The sequence below is a fragment of the Neophocaena asiaeorientalis genome, unplaced genomic scaffold (assembly GCF_003031525.2).
Source record: "Neophocaena asiaeorientalis asiaeorientalis breed wild unplaced genomic scaffold, Neophocaena_asiaeorientalis_V1.1 scaffold114, whole genome shotgun sequence".
NCBI classification, from domain to species: domain Eukaryota; kingdom Metazoa; phylum Chordata; class Mammalia; order Artiodactyla; family Phocoenidae; genus Neophocaena; species Neophocaena asiaeorientalis.
This window is the reverse complement of record NW_020173116.1, coordinates 12,010,774-12,026,813: the sequence shown is the minus strand read 5'-3', so window position 1 is coordinate 12,026,813 and position 16,040 is coordinate 12,010,774. Positions and strand designations below refer to the sequence as shown.

At 43.6% G+C, this 16,040-nt stretch overlaps 1 protein-coding gene across 3 annotated transcripts in view; it reads right to left on the bottom strand.

The window, feature by feature from the left end:
• Positions 1 to 15,546, bottom strand: part of IL1RL1 (interleukin 1 receptor like 1) — a 43,244-nt gene extending 27,698 nt beyond the window's left edge. For 2 of the 3 annotated variants that reach the window (XM_024743818.1, XM_024743824.1), the window contains exon 1: positions 11,202 to 11,337. The gene's annotated coding sequence lies outside the window, so the exon portion shown is untranslated. Of the gene's footprint in view, positions 1 to 11,201; positions 11,338 to 15,449 lie in introns of those variants that run through there. The other variant, XM_024743820.1, reaches the window with a different exon arrangement.
• Positions 15,547 to 16,040: the final 494 nt, after the last annotated feature.

Here is a 16,040-nt window from a genome sequence, read left to right as displayed (position 1 = left end):
ATTTTGTCCCTTCCTTCGTACTCCTATCCCATAGTCCCCAAAAAAGTCTGTGTTTAGCTGAGAGTTCACAGAGGTGCTTGCTTTGGGAATTGAAGAATAAGAGTTATGCCGAAGCCATATGTCAACTGGAAGAAAAAATAATTTTGATCTGAAAAATTAGATTTTTTTACATTCTCTTTCTTTCTCTCCCTCTCCCTTTCCTTCCCCCGTCTCTGTCTCTCTCTCCCACATACACACACACACACACACACACACACACACATGTCTCCTCCTCCAAAACAACAACAACAAAGAATGGAAAATGTTTAGTCAATGGCTTTTATAAAATATGTTTAGCTCCCTCCATGTTTCAACAGGGTTCAAGGTTCATGTGTTCCCTGCCAGACTTGAGTAGTTTAAACGAAAGGATGAGCAACTGAGTCTCTAGAAATTGTGAGATCCCAATAAAAAGCACCTTTAGCAAGTGTGGCAGCCAGGCTCCAGGATGGCCCCCAATAATCCCTGCTTCCTGTTGTTCACACCTTTGCAGGGTCCTCTCCACTCCGTACTAGGGAGGTCGACGTGACCAGTAAATCACGGAGTAAGTAATCACATGCCACCTCCAAGATGAGGTTATAAAAGGCATGTGGCTGCCGTCCAGGGCTCTCTCTCTAGAATCACTGTGTCTCCGAGAAGCCATGTGTTGAGCAGCCCCATGACTGCTCCACATGGAGAGGTACCAGAGCTTTCTGACAACAAGCCACATGAGCGAGCTCGGAGGGAGGTCTTCCAGGTGCATTCAAGTCTTCAGAGATGACGACTTCTAGCCAACAGGTTGACCACAACTTTATGAAAGACCCTGAAGTAGAACCACCCAGGTAAGTCACTCTCAGATCCCTGACCATCAAGAAAATGTGTGAGATAAGAAGTGTTTATAGGTTAGGCTACCAAATTTTAGTCATTTGTTATACAGCAGTAGGTTACTAATAGCTGATGATAATGTGTCTCTCGCCATTTTCCTTGTGAATCTATCGACAGGAGGTAGAAGTCAGGGGTCCTTGTTAGCATGAAATGGCTTTCATTCAAAAATACAACTTCTAGTCCTACTTAAGAGGCCTTTTGCTATCTGTGTTGTCAGGAAGCCGCTCCTCTGTATCTCTTGGGTTTCCCTTATCAGAGGCAACTTCCTATGTTAGAGATTGTTCCACTGTTCTTAAAAACACTCCTTCCCTAGTCTAATCAGATAAAGTTTCTTCTCTGCTACATGCTCACTCTATATATTCAACAGATCATTGCCTGTGTATCAGAAGGAAGCAAACTGTTTTTATCACAGGAAGCAACATTTCATCATGCTGCCTTTGAAATACTGGTCAGCAGGGGCATCTGAGAGGACTCATGAGGACAGGTCTCTGTGGGCAGTGAGATGACCCACTTGTGGGTATTAGGAGCACAGCAAACAGGCAGCAGATGTCACAGGAGGAAAGCCAAGGGTTCAGAAGAGCAGAGGTCAGGGGCTGTGGCTCGGGCAGGGAGTCCATGACTTTGGGCAGACTGTCTTTGCCTTGATCAGAAATGTTCTCATCTTGATGTGATGTCTCGTCTAGCAGCCTTTGCTCCCTGGAATCTCACACAAATGCTTTAGCTTCCAACACAGTGAGAGTGTGAGAGGACATCTGATGTGCAGGTTATGGTCTCAATACTCCCCTGTGTGCTGGCCTTTCTTCTCTGGGGTCTCGATTACAGCCCCTGCCTTCTAACTCTGTAAGAACCTAAGAGGAAAGGCCCAACTGTCGGTCCTGTTCTCATTCATTCCTCCTGTTTAAATAAAGGTCGAACTTTCTTTCATGGCCCTATGTCTTCTAAAACCTAGAAATCTAGAAGCTTCCATCTGGGGTTGGTAAAAATTTAAATGTGTGTATCATTTGCTGAAATTCTCCAATCCTGTTCTCAGATTATCTTCTGAGATCAAGTCCAGATATTCTGAAGCATTCCAAGAAAATTTAGATTTAGGAAGGAAAGAGGATTAGGATTATGGAGGGAAAAAAAGGTAATTTCACAGAAACCACAGTCATGCATTTTCAGGAAGTCACTTTCATCATCCGCTTAAAATTGTTTTCTCAATGTCCTATGAAATTTGTCTCGTGAAATCAACTTCCCTAATTGATAACACATTGAAAAAAACAATTTGCCAATATACTTGTGCGTTACACAGCACATAATATGTAACAGGCACTACACTTTTGTCTGAAGCACAGAGCAATGGAATATTGGGGCGCCAGACTAATTCAAAAATCATGTATTTCTGACTATTATGAGTAATATTCGGTGAAGAAATTTTGAGTATTTCTGAATATTATCTGTAATACTTAGGATAATCATTTTAAACATGCTCACATATTTCCTGTCAGCCCTATTTCTAAGAATGTGTATGTGAATACAATTGTGCGAGGTATATATAATCATGAATAAATATCATACATATATATATACACATACAACAAAAAGATGTAAAAGAGACACAAAAAAAGTAAAAGGAGAATCCTATGATGTTTCTAGAGAAGACTCGATTAATAAAAATCATAATTATTTTGAACTTTGACAAAATAATTATAAAATTAAAATGAAAAAGAAATAAAAATAGCAAAACTAACTTTTTATGCAATGCTCATGTGTGCTAGGCACTGGTTCCATCCACCATACTCACCATCACCATCACCATAATGAACTAATAAGGTAAGGACTATTATCACCCACACTCTCAAGGTAAGGAAACTGTGCCACAGAGAAGTGAGTGTATTTGCTGGGCCACCTGCTAGTCAGCTGGGGACGTGGGATTTGAACCTGAATGCTATGAAAGTGAAGCCTGCTCTCTACCTGATGTCTGCATGGCTTCTTGACTTCCCAGGAATGTTTGAGACCAGCCACTGAAATGTTAAAAAGCAGTAAAAAGTTAAGGGAATGGGTGATTTATCCTTCCACATGTTTTCTCTTGGGCCTACTGTTGTCCAATTAAGTTTCGGTAATTAAAATAATATGGAACAAAAAAGAAAAACAAATTAAAAGCAAAACAAAACAAAATAATACGGAACAGCCGCAGGAGGAGACAGTTTAATAGAACAGAATGGAAAATCTAGAAACAGATCTAAATATTCCTAAGAACTTATCATAAGATGATAAAAAAACACAGTATATCAAATCTGGGGGAAAGAATAGATACTAAATAAATTATGTTAAGACCATTTTAGATTTATTCAAGCACTGTAAATGTTTTAATATAAGCATTATAAAATATATTACAAGCAATAGAAAAATCAAGTTCAACTGATGAAAAAACTAAATTCCAGATGGATTAGAGATTACACAGTAAAAAATTTAAAGCTGTAAACAAATAGAATATAATATTTATTTGATTATGAAGTGGGAGTAATATTGGTTTTCTAAGCACAATAATACATATAGAAACCATAACAGTAGAGATCAAATCAATTTCATTACATCTGAATATATTATAAACAGACAGCAAGCAAAAGGCTAGGAAAATATTTGAAAGTTTGAAAATTTATATATAGCTTATATATCTAGCATATATACACACTCAAATATTTATATTCTATACAAGTATATTTTATAAATCACTAACAGGAAAGAAAACAACTTAATTTTTAAGATAGGCAAATGTTATGAACAGACAGTTCAAAAAAGAGGGTATAGGAGTTTTCAATAAGCTTCAATAGAATATAAGGCATCAAAAAGTAATTGAGAAATTCAAATTTAAGTCAATAAATACCATTTTCACTCATCAAATTTGTAAAAACATTACAAAATTATAATATCCAATACTGACAAAAAGTGTGGGGAGATTACGGATGCAGAAACTGGTACAAGTTTTCCAGAGGATAATTTGGAAGTCTATATCAAAATACTTTAACTTGGTAGTTTGTCTTCTATTAATATATTTGAAAAAATCATGGATGTTCAAAAATATTTAGCCTCTCATTGGTAGTGTTGTGGACAATAATGGGAAAAAAACTAAATATACAAATTGAACAATTGATTAAATAATCTATGGTACTTCTAAATAATAAAATACTTTGCAGTCATCAGAAATGATGTAGGCTAATCATATTTAAGAAACAGGAAATGTCTGTGACATATTTTAAGTGTTTGAAGAACAGGTTTTCTGATTTTCACTTCCAGCCAAAGTGGTGTAACAGGGACTAGATTTATCCTCCTTTCTAAAACAATTAAAAACTGCACAAGATATATGAACCAATAGCTCTCAAGATACTGACGTCAGGCAATAAATGATAATGAACTCTGAGAGATGGGAGAGAGTCTGAGATTGCCCCAGTTTACTGCCTGGAGTGTTTCTAGGCTACGGCACTGGGAGGGAGAGAGAGATGGAGCCCAGCAGTGGCTCTGAGTTGAGGGTCAGAACTGACAGTCTGGAAAGCCAAGGTAACTAGAGTTCAGAAAGCAGAGTACCAACAAGGAGAGCACTGCATAGAGAGATCTGCAGAAGGTCCCTTCAGTTTCTCAACTGAGTACCGATCAGCTCATGCTTATGAGGAAATTATCTGAAGCCAAGGAAAGAAACACCCCAAAAGATGAGAGGGAATAATCATCACAGTTCATATAGGGCCAGGAATAGTACTTATTCCCACTATTCAGAATAGAAAATGATATAATTCATGAGTTGTCATATAGGCTGTTTAGAAAGATTTTGTCTCAGTAGTAGTATAAATTAACCTTAGACTAAATGCTGCTCTGGTTACACCTAAAAAAATTTTTAAAAACCCCAAAATCCAACTGTTTCAGTGCAACTTAACACTGATTCAGAGGATAAAGAACAGTTATACAAAAATATTCAGTATCTAGCAAGTCAAACTGAACATTGCCTGACATCCAAAGATTATCAAGTATACAAAAGAGCTGAAAAATACTACTCTTAGTGAAAAGACAAACGATTAAAACTGACCCAGAATTGGCATACAGGGTAGAATTAGTAGAAAACATTAAATCAGCTATTATATCTGAGTTTCATATGTTTCAAAAAACTACATGAAAGACTGAAAGTGTTAAGCAGAGACACGGTAGATACAAAAAAAGACCCAAAGAGAACTCCTACAGTTAAAAACTAAAATATTTCAGATGAAAAAAATGCAAGGTATGTTAATAGAGGCTACACTGAAACACAGAAATAAAAAAAATCAGAAAAAAATAGAGCATCAGGGAGGTGTGGGAAATTTTCAAGGTATCTCATACAAATGTAATTTGAGTCTCTGAAGGAGAGGAGCTAGAAATGGGACAGAAAAATGTTATTTGAAAAAACAATGGCCCCACAATGTTGCAAATTTGATGAAAATTATAAAATCCTCAAGTCCAGGAAGCTCAGTGAAACTCGACAATGAAGAGCTTGAAGAAAAGTACCCCAAAAGGCACACCATAATCAAGTGATAAAGAGAAACTTTAAAAAGTCATGGGAGGAAAACCGTGTTCCTACAGAGCAACAAAGACAGAGATTATATCAGATTTCTCATCAGAAACAAGCAAGAAGACAGTGGAACAAGATCTTTAAAGTACCAAAAAAAAAAACAAACAAAAAAGTCACCTTAGAATTCTTTACCCAGTTAAAATATTGTTCAAAAATGAATGTGAAATAAAGACTTTTTCAGACATATAACAATTGAAAAAAGTCATCAACAACAGAAAAGTGCTATGAGAAATTTTAAAGGAAAGCCCTTCAAACAGAAAGAAAGATACCAGGCAGAAATTTGAAACTGCATGAAAGAATGCAGAGCACCAGAAAAGTTAACTATGTAGGTCAATATAGAGATTTTTTATTTCTTATCATTTAAATCACTTAAAAGATAATTGCTTGTTTAAATCAAAAATGATTACAGGGCTTCCCTGGTGGCGCAGTGGTTGGGAGTCCGCCTGCCGACGCAGGGGACACGGGTTCGTGCCCCGGTCCAGGAAGATCCCACATGCCGCGGAGCGGCTGGGCCCGTGAACCATGACCGCTGAGACCACACGTCCGCAGCCTGTGCTCCGCAACGGGAGAGGCCACAGCAATGAGAGGCCCGCGTACCGCAAAAAAATAATAATAATTAAAAAAAAAAAGAGAAATGTTCAGTGTGCTCTTAAATCTTCATGCAAGGGTCATGGTCTCGCGCCTGCTGTCAGATTCCTGGAGCAAGAATTGTAGAGAATGGCCCTCCATCTGCATCTAGAGTACGCAGACAGGCATCTGACCTAATTCAAGTCAGCCTTCCTCACCAGCCTCAGAGAGACCCCTCTGGCTGAAAGCATCAGGCCAACCTCTGCAGAGTCCTGAACAGAAAGCAGTTAGGGAATAAACAGAAAGACGGTTCCATTTCTCATTTATTAACATATTGCCTCATTTTCAACAAGAGGTGTCAGGTCCAGAGATTTATTAATAAGTCAATCTCTCTACTGATTCAAACTCAGCTGACAGCTTATAGAGAAGAAGGGTAAGAATGTATATTTATTTCACGTCCCTTTTTCAATCACTGCACCCTGGGAAGTAGTCTTTCTAGAAACTGAGGGATTGGATGAATAACTTCCTCTTACCTTTTCTAGGGTCAGAGAGCTTGTTATATAAGGACAGGTGTTCAGCTGATATACTGTGACATCAGTACATTGGCAACCATGACATGTACCTTCCAGGGGAAGCTGAGCAGATCCACAACCATTGGGGGCATTTCCTACAGAACCAAAGATGTCATCTCTTCAGCTGTACCTGAATCTTCAACATTCCCGGGGGCGGAGCTAGCATTCCCTCTGTGATCAGAGCAGCTGATGAAATCAATGCACTCAAGGTTCCCACGCACACTAGTTTAACACAAAGATAACTCCACAACTTCTTACCAAAAAAGTGGTGGGGAAAGAGGCTGTTACACCTGGCAGGGGGTACTGTGGTTCAAATCATAGTGTGTGGACAAAAAAAGAAGTGTTGCCCGCCACTGCCGTAAACAACGAATGCTGCCCTCCGTCAGGCCATCAGCGACTGACATGTCTGATGTTCGACTACTTGGGTTTTTTTTCGTTTTCAGCAAAAACTCATATATATTCTGGCTCCTCCCTTACCTGTTTGGAACAGTTCCTCAGAGCTATCTGAGAGGTTGTCTCCCAGGCTACAGTCCTCAGTAAGGTCCCTGAATAAAAGATAACTCTCAACGTTTAGGTTGTGTGATTTTTTTCCGGTCAGCAGTGGCTACCATTTATTGAGAAATTTGTATGTGCCAGGCCCTGAGCTAAGCTCTTTACGTATGTTACACATACACATTTATACCCCATTTTCATGCTGAAAACAACTCTGAGATTAAGGTATGAGCACCCTGGTGGTATAGGAAACTGAGGCACACAGACCTAGCAGTCACATAGTCAGGAAGCAGGAAAGCCATGATCAAGGTTCAATCAAGTGGACCCCAACACCTGCTCCTACCGTGATTCTGTCTACCAAGCCTTTGTTTTCATTGACCACTTCTCTTCCATCTTTGAGGTGGGAGGCTTTGGCTAAGGGTAAGGACATAGGGTGTGGTCTAATAGTAACATCAGCAGTAACAAACGCTGTTGCAGCATCTCGTTTGCCTTGTGTTTGTTAACTGACGCCCAGTCGCCCTGAATAGATCATTGATCTAGATGTGATATGAGAATAGACCACACATAAGCTTCCTGCCTTCTAGAACTTTCTGTGCCAAGAGGGATGTATTGACAGCATTCGCAGAGACAGATAAGTTATCTCAAAATAAATGCACATGCTCAGAGAAGTATAAATACCATATGATCCCCCAGAACTGACTATTCAAGAAATGCTTTTGAAAGCAAAAAAGTCGACACATTTCTAGAAGTAACAGAGGACCTCAGAGTTCTCTAGGTCAGCATTCTCTGAGTTTTCTTGAACAATAACACTTGAAAATAATAATGCATTGACCCAATACTGTAAGAGATTATGAGATATTTTATATACTTAGAATGAAGTACAAAGCAAAGATGACGTTACAGCTGAATTAACTATGTAGGAAATGTTGAAAAGTTTGTAGTTTCCCCTTTATGACAGTATTTCAAAACTAGATGAATTGTCATATGTGTTGTTAAAAGAACAAAATGCCACAACTATATGTTGAAAATACATGATTAGAAATGCCACAGAATCCATGGACCTTAGGAAAACAGTGTGTTGGGAAATAAACAGATGGACATCTGAGCATTCATGCATGATGGGATCCCCCATATTAAAGCCTAGCATGTTCTGATATGGCTCATCCTTCTTTAAAGGGAGATTATTTAAAACGAAGAGCACTATAAATTGAAATTTAAACTTTCTTTTAATTTTATTTTAACTATATTTCAGAAAATGCATCTCCATGGCATTGTTTGTTTATGGAAGAACTCAGAAGAATATCTGAGGAATAAAAGAGTGATCCAAGGAATTAGGGTTGATGGGAGGGAGTTGTGTAGAGAGAAGAGATAGGGACGGAGAAAGGAGAAATAGGGAAGGGTCCTCATCATCCTATCCCACAGCTCTATGAAACCCAACCTTCGTTATCATTAAATACAAGAGTCAGTTTAGGTTCTAAATTCTCATGGTAACAGCTTAGAGGATCCCAGGTAACCAACCAGAAAGTGAGATACCAGTTGGGAGCCTCCTGCAAGAATCCCACCAAGAGGTGGTAAGGGCTTGAATTTAGCAAACAGCTGTTAGAATGAAGTAGGAAGGAAGAACAGATTGTATTCCTATGTTTAAGAGTAGAATCAATTAGATTTATTAAGTTATTTTGCATTGGGAAGGAAAGATGGAAAGGAGTTTGGGGGATAGCTCTCAAACAAGGTGGGATGTTTGACGACCATTCACAGAGATACCAAATACTGGAGGAGGAGGAGTTAGTAGGAAAGCAATGGTGGGTTCAATTTTGGATAAGCTAACTTTGAGGGGCTGTCTTGACATTAAGCTATTAGAAATACGTCGGTAGAATTATGGGCTAGACCTATTAATTTGGGATTTGTCAGTGTGCAAATTGTACTCAAGTCATGGGGATAATCCAGGTCCCTTCAGGAGGAAAGAACAGAGGAAGAACTGCAAGGGACAAGGAAGGAGTTCTGGGACGCATGACTCCCGATGGGCAGGAGGGGGACTGGCACCCACACAGGAAAGTAAAAGAGGTTAAAGATGGAGAAGTTCCCATCAGCAACCAGTGCAGTCACTAATGACATCATTTAAAGTGACTTCAGAGCTGGTGAGGGTAGCCCAGGCAGGACACAGTGAGTTGGAAAGAAATGCTAGGAGAAGTGAGAACACTAAGTGCAATGCGTGGTTGTTTGGAAATGGCAACGAATGCAAAGACCCCTGCCTTCTCCTCTCAGAGACACGAAGAGGGGAGACGAAGAAACCCCACGGGAGACTTGGTGTCCTCAGAGGAGAATCAGGTCTCGGTTAAGTCCAGGAGCTACAAAGAATGCTCTCTGAAGAATTTAGGGGTGAAGGATGTCTACTAACAATGGAATGGTAACTGTTGGAATTCCTTATATATTTTGGATATTAACTCCTTATCAGATATATGGTTTTCAAATAGTTTCTCCCATTCCATAGGTTGCCTTTTCACTCTGCTGATTGTTTCTTTTGCTGTGCAAAAGGTTTTAACTTGATGTAGTCCCACTTGTCTACCATATGATCCATCGATCACACTTTGGGGTGTGTGTTCAAAAGCATTGGAATCAGGATCCTAAAGAGACATCTGCACTCCCATGTTCATTGCAGCATTAACCATAAGTCAGGAAATGGAGCCACCCAAATATTCACCAACACATGACTGAGGAAGAAAATGTGGTTCATACATTCGACGGGATATGACTCCGCTTCAAAAAACAAGGAAATCCTGGCATATGTGACAACACAGACAGACCTGGACGAAATTACGGTAAGTGAAATAAACCAGTCACAGAAGAAAAAACACTGCATGATTCCACTTTCTAAAACAGTCAAACTCATAGAAACAGAAAGTACAATGGTGGTGGCTAAGGTCTGGGGAGAGGGGGGAAAGGGGCTGGCTGTTCAATGGGTCTAAAGTTTCAATTATGCAAGATGAATAAGTTCTAGAGACCTGCTGTGAAGCATTGTGTCTATAGTTCACAATACCGTACTGTGTTCAGAAAAATATAGTAAGGTAGATCTCTTGTTAATAGTTCTTACCACAGGAGAGAGAGAGAGAGAGAGAGAGAGAGACAGAGAGAGAGAGAGAGAGAGACAGAGACAGAGACAGAGACAGAGACAGAGAGAGACAGAGAGAGAGACAGAGAGAGACAGAGAGAGAGAGAGAGAAGAAAATCTAGATGCGATCACCCAGATGGAAAGAAGGCAGAATGAGCCCTGGGTCCCTCCTGTGCTGAGAGGCTGGGTACAATAAGAACTAGCAATGGAGAGAGAGAAAGAGAGACCAGTTCGATGGGAAGAAAACCAGGGGTGTTTGGAGTTTAAAAACTAGGTGAGAAATATTTCAAAGAGGAAGGAATGATTCATCACGCCAACGCTGCAGGCGGTTCCAATGAGCACCGGGAAACAAATCACTGGCTTAACAACATAGATGCCACGGCAGCAATGAGAAGCTGGTGTTTGTAGAATAGTAGGTATGAAAACCTATTTAGAATATTTTGAGAAGAGTGGGAGCAAAGGAATTAAAGACAGTAAGTATATAGAACTACTCCAGGGAATTTTGCTGTAAAGGAGAAGAAAGAAATGGAGCACAAACTGGATGGCAAACGGAGGCAAAGACAAATGTTACACGCCACGCAGGGGCGCTCAGGGCCACATGTGCGGCCACGGGAGTGTGCTTTTGGGAATCAGTCCCCAAAGCAGCCTCCTACAGTGTACCCAAAGCAGTCGCATTGTTAGTTCCAGCCAGGATACCCAAAAGGATAATAAGGAAAATGTGAGTCAAGTTGTCAAACCAGCAACGTCGGGAAGCATAAGAAAGTTGATGGGTGAGAGAGGGCAGGGCGAGCGTGTGGGGAGGAGAAAACTAGAGGTTTTCCACTGGACCAACCCATGTGCAGCTAGCAGGCCGGGCACAGCACAGCCCTGGATGGAGACGGGAAGTTGGATGGGCAGCAGTACTTGGTGTTGGGGGGAGCCTCTACCAGGCTGAACGTGATCTGAAGGGGGTCTGGGGAGGCCTGACCACAGGTGAGGGACCAGTGCTCACCTGAACTTCTCGCAGTGCTGCCATCAAGAAAATGCCCCAGGGGCTTCCCTGGCGGTGCAGTGGTTGAGAGTCCGCCTGCCGATGCAGGGTACACGGGCTCGTGCTCTGGTTCCAGGAAGATCCCTCATGCCGCGGAGCGGCTGGGCCCGTGAGCCATGGCCGCTGCGCCTGCGCGTCCGGAGTCTGTGCTCCGCAGCGGGAGGGGCCACAACAGTGAGAGGCCTGCGTACCCGGCGGGGGAAGGGGAAAGCCTCATAGAGGGGAAAGCCTCATAGCGCTGTGGATCTCAGAGCAACGCGGCTCTGCAGTCCAGCCTCTCCCTCCCTTCCCCAGGAAGGTCTCCCTTGGGGGCAATAATACTCAAACTTCGGTGTAGGTCAGGATCCACCAGACCCCTACAGCAGAGCCTGGAGATGGGAAGGGTGAAGAAGACCCCACAGGTGCTTGATTCTGCTCGACACCCACATTTAGAAAGCACTCCTCTACTACCAAGTGGACGCTCTGGGTTGTACTCTTATGAAGGGCAATTAAATGCCTTTGTGTCCCAATAAAGGTTTTATTGAGTGTCTAGGCCCTGGGCTAACTTTTAGGGAACTGTGGAAGGGGTGACAGTAGCAGACATCAGCCGAGGCTAGGACAGTGAAGCAGTTCAGGGCTCAGGAAGTGGACCCCCTCGGGGTGGCAGGAGGGGAGCCAGGGCTGGGGAGCCTCACTGAGCCCAGTCTGGGGGCGGCAAGGTGTCTGGGAAAGGCCGTGAGTATCCAGGCATGAGGCCAAGGTCTAGTGCGTGGCTGTGGCCTCAGGACTGGCCGGGCAGCCAGCGGGGTCTGAGCAAGGATCCAGCTGGGCAGTGGCAGAGGCCAGAGCTGAGAGGCTGGCAGTTCCCTGCGGCTCTGGCACGTTGCCCTGCATTTGCTTGGCTTTGCTGTATGTGATAAAGCGACAGGCTCTTTCAAATAGGACTCCCTTGACGCTTTCTGGGGGAGACTCCCAGGTCCAGAGGCTCCAACGTGATAAGGAGTCCCCTTCGTTCCCTGAGCCCAGGCAGGGTGCTCGGTTCTTGCTACTCCAGCCACAAACAAATCCCTCCAAAGGAAACACCACCGTCCACTGGAACATGACATTTTCTGTCCTTCCATCGCCCTTACCATCCTCGGCTCTCCTGGGCTGAAGGCTCATTACAGCTCAAAGGCTTCGCTGAGAACCTTAGCTTCACTGTCCCCTTTGATCACCTAGTAAGAAAAGTCACCCCAACTTTGTAGGTCAAAACCCTGCATCTTAATGAAATAAAATGACGGTGTGGGTGGGGAAAGGGGGACAGGGGCTGAAACTCAGGTCTCCGGCCTCAGCACCACTCTTTCTTATTATCGTGATCAAATACACATAACGTAAAACTGACCACTTTAACCCATCGCTTAGTGTAGGTCCCGTGGCTTTAAATACATTCACATTGTGGTACAGCCATCACCACCAACCATCTCCAGAACTATTTTCATCTTGCAAAACTGAAACTCTGTCCCCCTTAACTAATAACTCCCCAGATCCCTCCCCCGGCACCCACCCTTTACTTTCTGTCTCTATGGATCTGATTCCTCTAGGTTCCTCGTGTAAGTGAAATCAGTTTTGTCCCTTTGCGACGGGCTTATTTCACTGAGCATAATGTCCTCAAGGGGAGACAGAACCATAGGAGAGGGTGGTTTCCATCCCACAAGCTCGAGGTTGGGGCCAGCATTTTCCACTGTGAAATTTTTTGCCGCTACTAAAGCCCACGCTCTTGATTTCACTAATGGTATTCTGGCTGAATTGTGTCCCTCCCCCCCAAAATTCCTAGGTTGGAGTCCTCACCCCCCGACCCTGAGTGTACCTTGGAATGTAGCTGTCTTGAGAGATAAGGCCTTTATGGTTTCATAAGCTTAAATGAAATCACATGGCAGGGCCCTAACCCACTATGACTGGGGTCCCTGCTAGAAGAGAGATGCCAGGGATGGGTGCACAGAGGAAGGACCCTGGAGGACCCAGGGGACACAGGGAGAAGGTTGCCATATGCATGCCACAGAGTGAGGCCTCAGGAGTAACCAATCCCGCCAGCACCTTGATCCTGGACTTGCAGCCTCCAGGACCGTGAGGAAAAAAACTCCTGTTGTTTGAACGCCCTGATCTGTGGTATTTTGTTATGGAGCCTGAGCTGACTAATACAGACGTGGCTACGTGTTACCAGATTTGAAAGACCCATGTCCCAGAGTGGCCGCAATCCACCCCCAGTCTGATTTTCGCGGGCATGGAGCATAGAGGTTACTTCACTCTGCATTTCTGTCTCATTCAGAGGGGAATGTAGTTTCTAAGCCTGCCCAGGGGTCTGCCATGGATGACCTTTCAAAGCTCTGAGTTTCCACTAAGACAGCCCTGCAGTTGGCCCCTAAAGCATGGTTTCACTGGCCCAACCTGCCTTATTTTCACCAGGCAGCGCCCGTTCCCAGGGCCGGCAGCCCCGCAGAAATGTCACGGATTCGCCAGCCGTGTGAATCATTCCTCCACAGCCTTTCTGCTCTGGGAGAGGAAAACGCTCACAGAGAAAATAGCATGGCCCAAGAAATGAGCCCCTCCCTCCTGCAGGGAAAGTCACCAGCCACCTAAACACAATGACAAGAATCTTTGGTCTCAGATTCAGAGCGATCCTCTGCTATTTCTCAATACCCTGGGTTTGAAATTGTCCCTTTCTGGTGTCATGATGTATGTGTACTTTTTGCTTTTTAGCCGAACAGGTAACAAAGAATTTTCCTTTTTTTTTTTCTTTGCCTATTCTAAGGCATATAAATTCCAAAACACAGCCTCCAGATGGGCCAGGGAAGCTGATGGCCTTGAGAGGAGTTCAGAAGGGTGAAATGGGGGTGGAAGTATGGGTTGAAAGAGCTGGAGAGAAAGCCAGACACCTTATCCAGAGATGAGGCTGAAGGAAACAGGCAATTTCTAGAAAAGTCTCAGCAAGGGCCACTCAGGACACATGATCAGGGAGATTACACCCCCAAAGTGGCCTTGGAAATGTGTCACCCAACACAGGGAAAGTAAGAGCGAGAACACCCGTTACCAGAAATGAGATTCATAAATTTTCATGTAAGACTTGCTCAAGGGAACATCAGCCACATACATCGCTGAGGCCACCGGTTCCCAGAGAGATGTTCCAGCCAGAAGCCGGAGAATCAACACACAGATTCCAGGCAGGGAAAAGGTCTTCAGCCTTCAAAGAGCGGAAGAGAAACGCGGTGGTGGAGGAGGGTCGTGATGAGGCCAACGCGAATGGATTGGTATGAAACTGGAGGACAGAAATTAAAGATGAACTAAAAACCAAAGGGGAAAAATCTTGCTGCAGAGAGCAACTGAAGCCTCTAATGAAGAGCAGGCACAGGATAGGGGCTGAGCCAGAGCAGGTCTGGGCCTCCACCCATCCCAGGCCAAGGTCACCTGTACAGGGGAAGCCCCCCGATTGACAGGCATTGTCTGTGTACCTGATGGATTGCACTTCGCTGGGTGGACCGGATTCAGGAGAGGAAACTGACAAAAAAGAGAAAGTGGGAAGTTTCTGTGACCTCAGGGCACCATATCTCCCTCTATTCATTTGAGAGTGACAAGGGGAAGGTCACTGGCGTCAACAACAAAGGGACTTGCATTTGGTGGTGGACGCAGGGTGCGGTTACCTTCTGGTCCTGCATCTTCCCTAATCTTGTTTTCTCCACTGGTTACTAAATAACGCTGGCAGTGCTAACCTCATTTTACTGCTCAGCACAATTATGGAAAGTATCCATTGAGCAGGTATTTACGGAGCCCCTGCTCTGGCCAGGTGCTGTGTGATAGCGTAGAAATGGACTGGTGAGATAAACATTAATTTCTCTTTATCAGCAGGATGAATAGAGTTTCTCTCCTCATAAAATTAACAAATCCACAGTTACCCTACTGCAGTGGGAGGCCTGCCACAGTCCTGACCCACCCTTCTATTCACCCAAGGCTCCTTTCCCTTACGTTCCCATAGCATATTTTAGACCTTCTGTTTGGCTTGAAAATTCATCATGGAAAACCTCGCTATGAACCACTGGTCCCATCCCCTAGCCACTGAGAAAAGGGACACCGTCTGACGTAATATCTCTTTCCCAACTCAAAATTTCCCGGACTCTTCACCCATATTCTCCATCCTCCTTGAGAAGGAGGCCTCTTTTCAATTTGCTCTCTCAACCCCCAGCCCAGATGCAGTCTTACCTCTCAAAGGTTCTCCCTGTGTCATTCTTACAGCTGCCTCTACCGGCTTCCTCCACCCAGTGTCTACGATGTTCTGGGCTCCCCACCATAACTAAAGCCTTCCCTTATATTATTCACGTTCCCATGAAACTGCTACCCCCTCTCTCCTTCCTTTCCCTGCCCACGTTCTTAGAGAAGAAGGCTCTGCTCCAGCCTTCACCACCCCCGCCGCACACCTACTCCTTGGACCCACAGAGTCTGATTCTGCAGTACTGCTTGCACTGCTAGTTCAAAAGTACCCGAAAATCTCCTGGTTTACATTCTATTCTCCACTGGGGCCGCTTGACACTCTGACAACTTCCTCTTCGAAACGCCACCCATGGCCTCCGTGACACCTCCCTCCCCTCTGGGTCCCCCTCTTGTCACCCTGATGGTGCATTTTGGATGCTTCACTGATGCCTCTCGCCAGCCCCACAGTTTAATGCAGTCATCGTCTAAAGATCTGTCCTTACTGCTTTCTCCAGGGACACTCACGGATTCCCACTTCAAATGTTGCAGCAAAAATAGAAACGAGACTTTTTTCTTTTCTGATAAATAAGGAAAATAAGGAAA